Source organism: Temnothorax curvispinosus, unplaced genomic scaffold (assembly GCF_003070985.1).
Source record: "Temnothorax curvispinosus isolate PA1 unplaced genomic scaffold, ASM307098v1 QBEX01006321.1, whole genome shotgun sequence".
NCBI classification, from domain to species: Eukaryota; Metazoa; Arthropoda; class Insecta; order Hymenoptera; family Formicidae; genus Temnothorax; species Temnothorax curvispinosus.
In genome coordinates this window covers 1,024,478-1,036,553 of record NW_020216101.1, presented here as the reverse complement: position 1 = coordinate 1,036,553, position 12,076 = coordinate 1,024,478, and the positions used below count along the sequence as shown (strand labels likewise).

The 12,076-nt window shown below is 32.4% G+C and overlaps 1 protein-coding gene across 5 annotated transcripts in view; it reads left to right on the top strand.

The window, feature by feature from the left end:
* Positions 1–12,076, top strand: part of LOC112455680 (glutamate receptor ionotropic, NMDA 2B) — a 159,671-nt gene that overhangs the window by 84,454 nt on the left and 63,141 nt on the right. The window lies entirely within an intron of this gene.

Sequence of the window (12,076 nt, the reverse complement as noted above, 5' to 3'; positions counted from 1 at the left end):
TAAGATACGGTTTCATATATCTCGACAATGAGAAAAGTTTACACCAGCTTCGCGATTGTTGGTGTAGTTTTTGAATTACTCGCATATCGACGGCTATAAAGCTAGGTTTGTGCCAGCATCGTTGCGTGAAAATCTATCGGTAATTCCAGCTGGTGTCACTAAAGGAGGTCGCGCCATGCCTTGAGAGAGCGCTCTGTTCTCTATCAGGCAAAGTGATCTACTCAATTTTATCGGTGACTCGATAATGTCGACAATGCCTGATTGAGTTGGAGGTTCATCGATTATTTAAAATTTTGTTAATCACGCGGGGCATTCGATCCAGGAGGTAGAACGGATAAGCGAGCTTTCGCGGAGCTTGCAAGCTGCCGCCATCTGACGAAAAATGACGGAACGTTTTTACACCTGGATTTCGAGATGTTCGATTTAATTACAATATCTAGAAAACTACAGTTAGCCATAACTTCCATCGATTTAAAATATTGGATAATGCTTTACTACTTTACTTAGTAAAATTATTTAACATTATTTAACATAAAAAATGATTGAAATTAATCTTATTTGAATAATTAAGCTACTAAAATTCAATATTGTTTAGCAGATAACATAATAAAGTAAAAGGTGTAAGGAAAAATCTAAACAGCAGTATTTTTAATTGTAACTTTATAATGAGATATTCCGCGTTTGCTTCTAAAAACTAAGTAAAAAAACAGGAAAGGTAGTAATAAAACAGTAATGCGCTTGTAAAATTTACTACATAAATTTCATCCTTGCTTCTGTGTAAAAAATAGAATTTTGCAGTACGATTATAAGGAAGTCATATATATAGTTGGATTGATAGCAAAATTTTAGGGCAGCATTATGCAATCTCGAAATTAATTGGAATTGATTTTACTTAATCCCGGGTTAAATCTGGCGCTTAGCTATACTACATTGAATCAATTAATTAATTCAATTAGAAATTAGAAGCTTAGAAACGGGAACAATATATTGAAATATCTTTTAAATCTTAATTCCGTTTTACTTTTTTTTTACCGATCTATCAAATTTGTGTTTGAAATTCCAGAATAAAATAGATATTTGCAAAAAAATTGTTTAAGAATTTAGCTTAAATTTTATCGAAAATTTTACGTAATTGCAATTAAAAAATCTGTTGCAATTATAAATGTAATTAAATATAATAGTGTCTAAAAGATAAAAACGTTATTTTAAAACGTACATTTGATTTTATATTTATTTATTTCTTTATTATTATATAACGCAAAATAAATAATCTTACAATTAGGTAATATACCAAATATATATAATAAACTAAGGCGATATTAGAAAAGAGGTAATGAGAATGAACAAATATTTTGTTTTACTTCAACAATCTGTGATCAAGAGATAAGCAGCGTCTGCTACCTACGTAGCCTTTAATTTCCTCACGAAATTAAACTCACGATATTACGTTATAAATCCTGTTACAATCTATATATTATTTTTAGTAAAGCATAAAATGCAAGTAAAGTTCATATTTCATATTATTTTTAGTAACACACAAAAGATAATTAATTAAAAATTGTACTTAATATAGCAAAGGTATAAGAACTTTTAATATAATAGCAGTATTCAATAATAATTACTCGTGGAATATAATTTTCCGTAATGCGTTAAAATGAATTGAAAATGCAATTTATCGTAGAATAATATTAATGCTAGTGTTTCATGCTGAAACCTATCTGTTTTGAATTCTAACGAGTAATGTGTACAAAAAAATAGTTTGTAAAGATTTAGGGAGGCATTCAAAACATTTTGCATGGTCGCAAAATCATGAGATACAAAACTTTCGTCAAAGTATCTCGCCGGAATAGAAAATCAAGATACATCCGAAAAGTTCAGAAGCTACGTTCGGAGGATCTGTGGAAAGTACAAGTGAACTAGACATATGATTTTCTCGCACACCACCGTTTTATTCCGCGCCTTGTTCTTGTCCCTCTTTTTTCTCGACTTCATTGTTACACCCGTAAATCTAAGCATGCTGATTTATATGTCTTTCCTTAGCTATACTGTGTGGAAGTAGTTTCGATTTGTTGGCCACGTCTTCCCCATGACACATAATTTTGTTTAGAATATTGCGACTGTCAATGGGGAAATATCGAGGGGAGAAAGAATAAACAGATAAATAAAACATTGTTTTTTATTAAAATATAAATAATTTAGTTAGCTGAATAATACTGTATGTATATGGTAATATCTTTAATGTGATAAATTTTCTTGTATTAGTTGTTATATTCTTTAGCTCTTTTTAACTTTTTAACTTTTATTTAGCTTATTTAGCTTTTATTTTAGCTTTGTTACCGTGTAGAAACGTTTATTTTAAGCTATTTAGTTTAAACGTTTAGTTTAAATTGTTTACTTCTATAAATTTATATTTTACATTCTAATTTACATTAAACACATTTATGTACAAGTATATAATTCTGTGTATAATCTACACGAAGCGATCAAGATTTCCGAGCAATTAATCTAAGGCCAATTTACCGTTCGTGACATCTCCGTTATCTGATCGCATTTACTTCAATCAACGGCAAAGCCTCTCACACATCAAATTAATTTCCTCGAAATATTTTATGAAATGTGCAGATATTAATTTTGTTTTAGAATTAATACAATATATTTATATATTATTTTAAATAATGGTTTTTGCACAAGAAATATTGAAATATTTTTTATGTTTAACACAGTAACATATATCTTATATATAGATACCATTTTTATACATATAAATATGTACATGTTACTAAGGTAATAGTTCAACTTAAGATTGATTTAAGTTTTAAGTAAGTCCGTGAGGCATATTTTATTGAAATAGTTTTTTTCATATACACGTTCTACGCTTTCCCTCTATTGTATTTTTCTACTTATTCGTAATGTATCTAATAGCTGTAACTATTTAGTAAAGTTTCTGAACAGTCACTCGACATCTGATCTATTTACCAGAATCAGAATACCATAGTATAGGAAGCGGCGTGTTACAAGTGCTTGGCATACCGTTTGAAACGTCAATCGAAGAGCTTTGAAATTATTTGCTTTAGCGTTCCTTTGTTCACGTTCTTATTAAAGATCCTTTAGTCGGTAACGTTGCATTAAGAAATAGTTGACAAAAGGGGGGAAGGATAAAAAGAGTACCTACTTTAACAATGAACACAATATAAAACATTTTTACAAATTGTAAAACGTTTCTTTTGTGCATAACGACTTCTATCTATTTTCGTTTATATAATAGCAAGAGAAATCTCATAAATTTATTATTCATTAACTAAAGGACAAAAATTATAATTTCTAATGAAAAGTTATATATGCTACATATTTGAATTAAGAACATATTTTTATGAATAACAATTAAATAGACATTTTTATATTAATTATATTTATTGTTATAGTGTTATATTTATAATAAGTATGACTTAAATGTTTTGATACAAATAACTGTCACTAATTTCCTCATATTTTGATACAAATCTCTAACTGCTTTGTTTTATTATAAGTTTGTTTAAATGTAGTTAGTATGTGATTGAAGTCACCTATCTCATTGTGACTATTAAATTATATATAGAAACATATATAAATGTTTTGCCAATGTCAATTATTAAACTTTAAAAATTACGCTTATTTTGAGACGCAATTGGAAAAGTCATACTTATCACTATACAGAAAGTGTACGCATGACAAGTCTCATTTAGTAGGTTGTTAACCTTCTAAAAGAAACTAAAGCTACATTTCTCGCGCACACAAAAGTCAATTTTCAATTCTTCTTATTACACACATTTTTCGTTTTTTTGAAAGAGATTTATGCTGTTTTTGAGTCTACATGGGAATATGATCGCGAAAAGAGTCAGTCGCCTTCACCAATCCAAGCTCCATGAGACTTTTGTCACCACGTCTGAATTTTATCGTTCCGGGATAACTTCGCTATCAATCGATGGATTCCACCATCGACTTACCGACGACATTCGTACGAAGACTACACTGACCCTTCTTCGGCAAGTTCGAGCCATTCCAACAAACGACATTCCCTTATCGCGCGCTATTCCGCAGATTGATGCGGTTACATCGTGCACTTTAATACGGGGTTCAGATTGGTGTGCGTCATCGATTAGTAATTTGGGACACATACTTTTAGTTTCCCTAGCTTAACCTTTTTTCTTGTTCCTCCTTCTCGCAGACGTGTCTTGATGATGGAACGTGTGTCATTAATTGTCCTACTGATGTTACATTGTAACAATATTTATTCTGTACGTTTACGTACAAAATAAAATCACAAGCATGGCAGTAACTATTATAATATTTTGTCATACAATTTTTAATCGTAATTTTCACTTATAATTTTTATAATGAAACAATTACAATAAACTTCTTACTTATTAGCATATAATTTTTAAGCATAGTTCTTCTTTTTAATGCTTAAGTTGTAATTTCTTAAATTTCAAAATATCGAAAGGAAGTAAAGAAAACTAACTGTTAACATAGACAAATGCTCGTTGTACTGTTATTAAGTTGTAAGGTAGAAACATTGAACTTCGAATAAGAAGTGATGGAAATGTCAATGTGTGGACAGTAAACTAAGGTCAGTATACTCAGTAAACTCAGTATAAAAACAAGACTCCATACTCATTTATTAGCAACGGATGGTTGACCTAGAATCTCAAAATAGGTTTCCCAATGTGAAAACTCTGAGTGTTTCTTGCAAAAATAACTGCGAAATTTGAGTGAAATTGAAGGAGCTACCGTGGAACTTAACACAAAGCATTTCTTGATCAGAAGAATAAAAGAAAATCTACTACGTGAGTGTAGTTACTAATGGAAATTTCCTATTCCAGCTGCGTCGACCAATTTATCTCTTTCTTTTTTCAATAGACCTCTTATTCGCGAGTTATTTTACCATCCTTGAATAGTTAAAGGAACTATTGGTAAGAAATTTTAAAGTAAATATTTCAAAGCAAATATTCCAAGAATTTCGTTATTACAGATAATTTTTCTTTCTCCTTTATCTATATTTATTTGTAAGATATTATATGTATTTATAAGGATTTATCACGTTGTTTTACTATGTATATATAGTACATATTCGTGCAAACACACATACCTTTATGAGTAATATAAAACGGAGTATCATCCGCTTGAGGCAATTTCAACTACCACGGATAAAGTAATACGATCTTTTCCCCTTTTCCGACAAAGTGGATCAATCACGGTAGCGCTTGCCAGTCTCGATCGTCCATCAAGTAGAAGTTTCAATCGTACCTACACTATAATCAGACGGTACTATCGCAATGAACTCCGCATATATCGATACGATTCGCGATTTCCGATGCCATCTCGCAGCCGGGAACATTTAATCAATCTCGTCGTTGCCCAGTAGGTCTGTCGAATACGTCATTTGGACGGACTACTCAGTACACACAGGATTCTTTCCGGATGAAGCCGTTCGTCACTCAATAAAAGAGAGTGAAATCAGATATCGAACCACTAATGGAGGTTTTCAACGATTTCGCGGTGCTTCTCTCTGGCCAATTCTTAATAATCAATTTTGGCCTATCAAAAGATATGATAAATCAATCCGCAGAAGAACTTTTCCCTTCTTCATGGATAGGGCTTTGTATTGTTATTTCAATGGCATCCAATCTTTTTTTCCAATAAGTAAATCCCAGGGGTAGCTTCGGGAAGATACTGTGGCATTAATGCTTCACAATTGAATCCAGAGGGTAATTGCGGATAACTGCGTCGGGAATTTATCTGCCGAATGGAATATAACAAAGATAAATATTACTTCCACTTTTTATGGACATATTATTTATTTATTTAGTCTTTGTATTATGTTATTTTAGAACAACTGCATGGCTTGATGTATACATGACATTATTTGAGTAACTTAGAGAGTCAATTTCCTCTAATAAAAATCTTGTATTAATAATTTCCGAGATATGTCTGATTACGGTATTTTTGAAAACATAAATAATAGCGAAAGCTGAAACTTATTTTGCACTTATTTGTAATTTTATGGACTTTAATGTGGGGAATATTTTAGATTAATTAAATGCTTGAGTTATATTTGTATTTAAATGTAAATAAAATTGTTTACTATAGACATGAGAGAAATTAGCGTAAATACAGTGAAATTCGCGTTGGAAATGAAGAAGTTTGTACAACGTAGGGGCGAATGGTCAAAGGAAATTGGACCAATCTGTCCCATCAACGTATCGAGGATGCAACAGAGTGATGTCAAGGTGCAATCTGTACCCGAGGTCGGATACGTTTGAATTTGTACTTTCTTCTTCTTGTTAATCAAACTTGTGCAAACGTAATGTAAGTTGACTCGCGATATGTCAAACGTACGACGTATCGTGACAAACTCGAAATTGACGGAGCACGCGATGGTATAAAATCGCGATATGCCGACATATAATATTGCAGAACGGAAATCGATACAGCGAATATAAATTGGTTTCTAAAGAGGATCTTTTAATTACGGGATGGTTACAAATAATTTTGCGCGCTCCAAAGGTTAATTATCGTGTAACGATTGTAATAACTCCGATTGTGTAACAGTCTTATGCGTAATAGCGTAACGTGCATACGGCAATATGATATCCTCGCGTATTGGAAAAGGGTGAACGTCAATATCAAGAGTTTGTTTTTAAAAAGTCTGTCTTTTTCTTAGAAGAACAAACAAACGGGAAGATAAATGGAAAGGATGCCGAAGTAGGTCATGCCTAGAACACCCATGTTATTTGATTGGAAGATGAAAGGGACGGTAAAGGCAATATTCTATGGCAATACTCATTTGATACCGATGCGTATTACATGTCTTTCACATAAAGGGAAAGAATACGCTTTGTGACGCGGGGTGACATCTGGGAAAATGCGCAAGAGGAAGAAAGAAAAAAATACCGCCATGTGGCCGGTGTAACAAAGTAAATCGTTCAGAACAAGGCGATCGAATTGAGAATTGTTCGCACAAAGAAAATCGCGGAGAGAATGCACGTGGATTGGGCACGTAGCACAGGCCATTCAATAAAGTGATTCAGAGCAAAATCTCGTAAGCCGAGCGTATGCGTTATGGTTTTCAGCGATTCGATACGAGCCATGCTTGAAATGCGGCCCTTATGAATATTTGATGTCGATACCGTTACGTCGGATTGTCTGCGTATCCCATTACAACGCGACGGACACGCTCAACCATACTTTCGCAAATGACTGTATGCATAATAAAAAGAGGCATTTGTGTTTTCAATTTCATCGGTGTTGTCCAAGATGTAATATTATTTATTGCGTTGAACAAAGTTCTATATGTACAGATAGTTTTAAAATATTAAATTACGATGAAATTAATTGTCTATTTTAATTTTAACGAGCATGAAAATGATGAAACTTGTACGCATAAAGACATTATTTCCGTAACACACGATATTTTCCATAACATAAATTATTTTTACATGTGTGTGATTTTTGTTTGAAAAATCTCTATTAAAAGAATATATAGATGACATTATTTTTTCTCTACAATAAACTCCCAGAAAAAATATTTAACTTGCTACTAAAACTACTATTTGTGCCTTTACCGCGGGAATATGCTCCACCGCATTTCCGAAAGAGATTGCATGCATGCATAATGCATGCATAATAAAAGAGCAGTTTGTAACTGTAATCTATTAGCATTAGACATTATCTTCTATGATGCGAATAATATTTCGCATAATATCTTGTTCACTTTAATTTTTCCATAGAAAATGTTGAACGAGCATACAGCAACGTATCGAAATTATTTTCTCTCTCACTGCACTGGGGCAAACATACAACTAATGTTTTTTATTTATATATTATTTATTATATTATTTATAGAGTTAGCAATTAATTCTCCATTTATAATTGCCAAATAAACAATTACTTAGTGCAAAATTCTCGGCACTTTTAAGCTATTCATATACGCCCTATCTGCAATGTAATATCACGGTCTCTCGCGCGCAAAGACGGCTGCTAACGCCACTCTCGTAGAATTTCAGAGGGCGGAAATGTAGTCAAAGTAATGCAATATACCACCGCTCTTTCGTCCACGGCCTGTCCATACATGATAGAGAACCAATGTCCCTGTTCGTAGTTGACATTCATTTAAACGAGCTCGCGTATGAAATCGTTTTTCGAACGTTTTTGCTTATGATACTCGGAGGATTTCTATAATCTGGTGTTCGGTGATATTGATTGAACTGCTTTTTAACACAGAATTTTCGCTGATGGAAGTCAACGCAATGGAATTCAATTGCTATTTTTAATATTGCAATCCTTTCGTTAGGAGAGACGTGAAATGAAAGATTCTTTCGTAATCCAATTTTAAGAAAATGTCGAGATACATTTATCGCTAAAGTTTACGTTGTGGAAGTTGAGCTCGATACTTTGCAAGAAGTTTTCGTACATTTTCTTGTCAGTGTATATTTTGTTGTCTGTGTTTTCTACTGAATGTGCAATAACTAAACTTCGATAAATTTGAAGATATTAAATTCAGTTTAAGTTACGCGCTAATATGATTAAAGATACACAAGTAGCTAAGAGAGAGAGAGAGTTTTAAATTACACACAGAACTTTTATGTAAAGTTCGTAGCAAAAGCATATAAATTTAACGATGAATAATTGGGGATTAAAAACACTTCTAAAATTTTGGCAGCAAACTTTACGTGAACGTATCTCGAAGACTGTTATTATTTGACTTTGAATGAAGCAGTGTGTATAATACGATATTTTTTGCCTGACCATGAGATAAATGTCACTCTGGAGTGATTTCCTTAATAATTGTTTGGGCAATTCAGTTGTTATTTCTCTCGCGTTAGCTATTTTACACAGAACGTTGTTAATTCTGCAATAACAGTGGAGAATCTCTCGTCCATAACGAGCAGATTATTCCATCAGAATTCAATTTCCACGTGTATGAGTACATGTATCCATGTGTATGTGTGTATTGTATTGTGGGTATTATATTGTGTTTGCAAACGTCTGTGCATTTACACATGTTGTGCTGCATGACGACAAACTCGTATGAACGGCAAAAATTTGAAAAGATGCAGTGCGAAATAGCGAGCAAAGCTATATCGCACCTTTCTCGTTTTTTTCCCAAATATATACGGAACAATTATTAATAATGTGCGAATGCACTCCGATATGGAATTTCATCGAAGATTCTGCAACCCTTCCAGGTATGGCAGGATCGTAGACACCCGATCATCCTCGAGATATCTCAGAACTTTTTCCGTGAAGAAATCTGACGATGAACATTTCCGGAGGCATTTTATATTTATTCTAAAATGTGTACCATAATGATAGAAATTTGTTTACGTACAAACGGATAACGCAGCAAGCATCGATACAAAATAGGAAGTTTATGGAGTACATCATTGCTAAATTAATACTTATATGTAAATAGTTGAATAGACTGCTATTATTGTTCAAATTAATAATTTTTTGATTTTTAACTTTAATTTTATCATTAAAGCAATAGAAAGCTATTTGTTATAATCAGGAATACCTTATAATTTAATAATATTCAATTTAATTTTACTAATTTAATTATTTCTGTAATGTTATTTATACAATTTCCGTATTCGCCCTCTATTTATTTTGTCGTAATTATCACATGACGTCTTGCGGTGGAACTCATAGTGGACCGTATTGCTGAAGGACACGTTCCTGTTTTACGTGATACTTTAACGAAAACATGTACTGTGTGTTCGGATGACTGAGTCAGACAAAACCCATTCGAATAATTACTTTACTTTCGCGCGTATAGTAAAACGCGCGGAGGTGGTAAAACATACCGCAAGAGAGAGACTTACTTTTAAAGCGAGACTCCTAATTACAGCACCAAGAACAAAGTACGATACTGGACTCTCTCATTCTCTATTCAGTATGAATCCAAACAAAATTACGTATCCTGCACTCTCTTCTTTCGCTCTGTGTTATAGTAACGCGATCACGTACGACATTGGGCTTAATTAGAACCTTGCGCAGCACTAGATACGTCAATTTAATGGAATTCTCAGATCGGAAGTCTCTCGAGTTTTAAGACGATGTACTTCGATTATAGACTTCCTAAATCAATATTTGAAAGTGGACTTGAAGTGTTGTACATTAAACAATCAGTTAGAGTTCTTTAAACCTATAAATTGCTGGCGTTTTGTTAATAATTGTATACGGTTAAATTTAATTAAAATAATTTTATTTCATGGATATCAAAGTTCTTTAATTTAAAAATGTGACGTCTGTTTGCAAGATTATTAAATTGCATGTATACTTAAAATAGTTAAAATTTCACAGCATCTCAGATCCATTTAACGATATTTATAGAATTCATGAACTTTGTAAGAAGATATACTTTACCGTAAATATAACCAGATATAATTTGGCTCTACATTGATAACATTTCTTGATGATATATAGAATTTTTATTTAGAGTCTTAATAGCACTCGAATTTTGAAATACATATCAGAAATTCCGGTCTTTGAGTTGAGATACAACACGCGCGCGCGTAACATTGAAATATTTTTCATTTTTTATTTTATATAGTGATTTTATTAAAATGTAAACTGGATAGTGGGTATAATTAAAAGTTATCATAAGTCGTAAGTATTATAACCGACTTCAAGTTTAACTTGATTCTCGATCTCTCTTGACAGTATTTTCAGATATAAATCTTATCGAGCTACAATCTCAAATACCTCCATTCGCCACTTTAATTAAATGTTTTCAACTCTATTAGTAGCTCGCCGTCGAGCGTGTCGGACAAATTTCTTTCAACATCTTTTGATGCCTCTGCCTGATGCTTATTACATTAACATAAGAATGGATGTGCGCTTACGGCGAAGGAGTGTCGGTGGAATCGAGTCCGGGTTACCGGCGCCTACTTGACCGAGTTATATTTGCATATTCTGAAGGGAGAAAGTTCTTAAAAGGAGATTGCTGGAGAGAGATGAACGGCAGCGTGAGTGTCTTGTTCTTGTGATATGCCTCATAAAGATCTGTATCGATTGGCGGCATCTTCTATTTAGGAGGTATAGCAATGTGCTCAGTGCACGTGCGTGTGCGAAATTACATGGCTGTGTGAATACAATTACCTGTATTAATCGATTACCGATGCCGTATTCCGTTATCTCGTATCTCATTATCGATGATAGCTAATTCGATTACAAATATCGACAATATATTTCCAAAATTAATGTAATATTTACGTATATGATTTTTTACGCATAAAAATGTTTATGTTTGTAATAACGACATTTAGTTAAAATATTTTAAATTCAGACAGGAGGAAATGCTTTTCTAATTAGGCGAAATTATATCCTACGTGAGAATGCAGAATAGTTTGTAACGATATACCGCTAATTTCTCGTTCGTATCAGAAATTCTATCCAACGAAATAATTGTTCCTTTCCGCATGAAGGACATTATCGTTGTCTCGACCTCAATAACGCTACAGTCGCTTATTGCATTAACACTGAAGTTTTGACGAAGCAGACATTACTTTCGAGAAGAGTATAAAATCATGTTTGGTTAAGCGAAAATGTCATGGTGATCTAATTATTCACTTATCAGTTTTTTTTTTAAGCGAAAATGTCATTGTGATCTAATTATTCACTAATTATTAATTATTAACTAATCAGTTTTTTCTCACAAGTGATATTTACGTTTGACGATTAAGACAATAATAATTATTGCTTGAAATTTTTTTACTTTAATAGACTTTTGACTTCAATTTTAGATAAAATTTTAAACATTCTTTGGTGGTTTTTTTACTTTTGTGCACATAGAGATATTTATGGTAGTTATTATTTTACGTAAACTCGTGTTTTACTAATTTTTTAACAAACCATTGAGATATCGTCTATTTCGTTGAAAAATTATTTTTTTTTTAAATTTTAAGTACTTATAAAAAAATAATTTTTTATTTTTGATGTAATTGCCGTGATTGATAAATATCTGAGAGTAGTGTTAGATAAATAATTAATTTTAAAGACTTGCTAGATACTTGAAAAAACATCTCATCAGTATAAA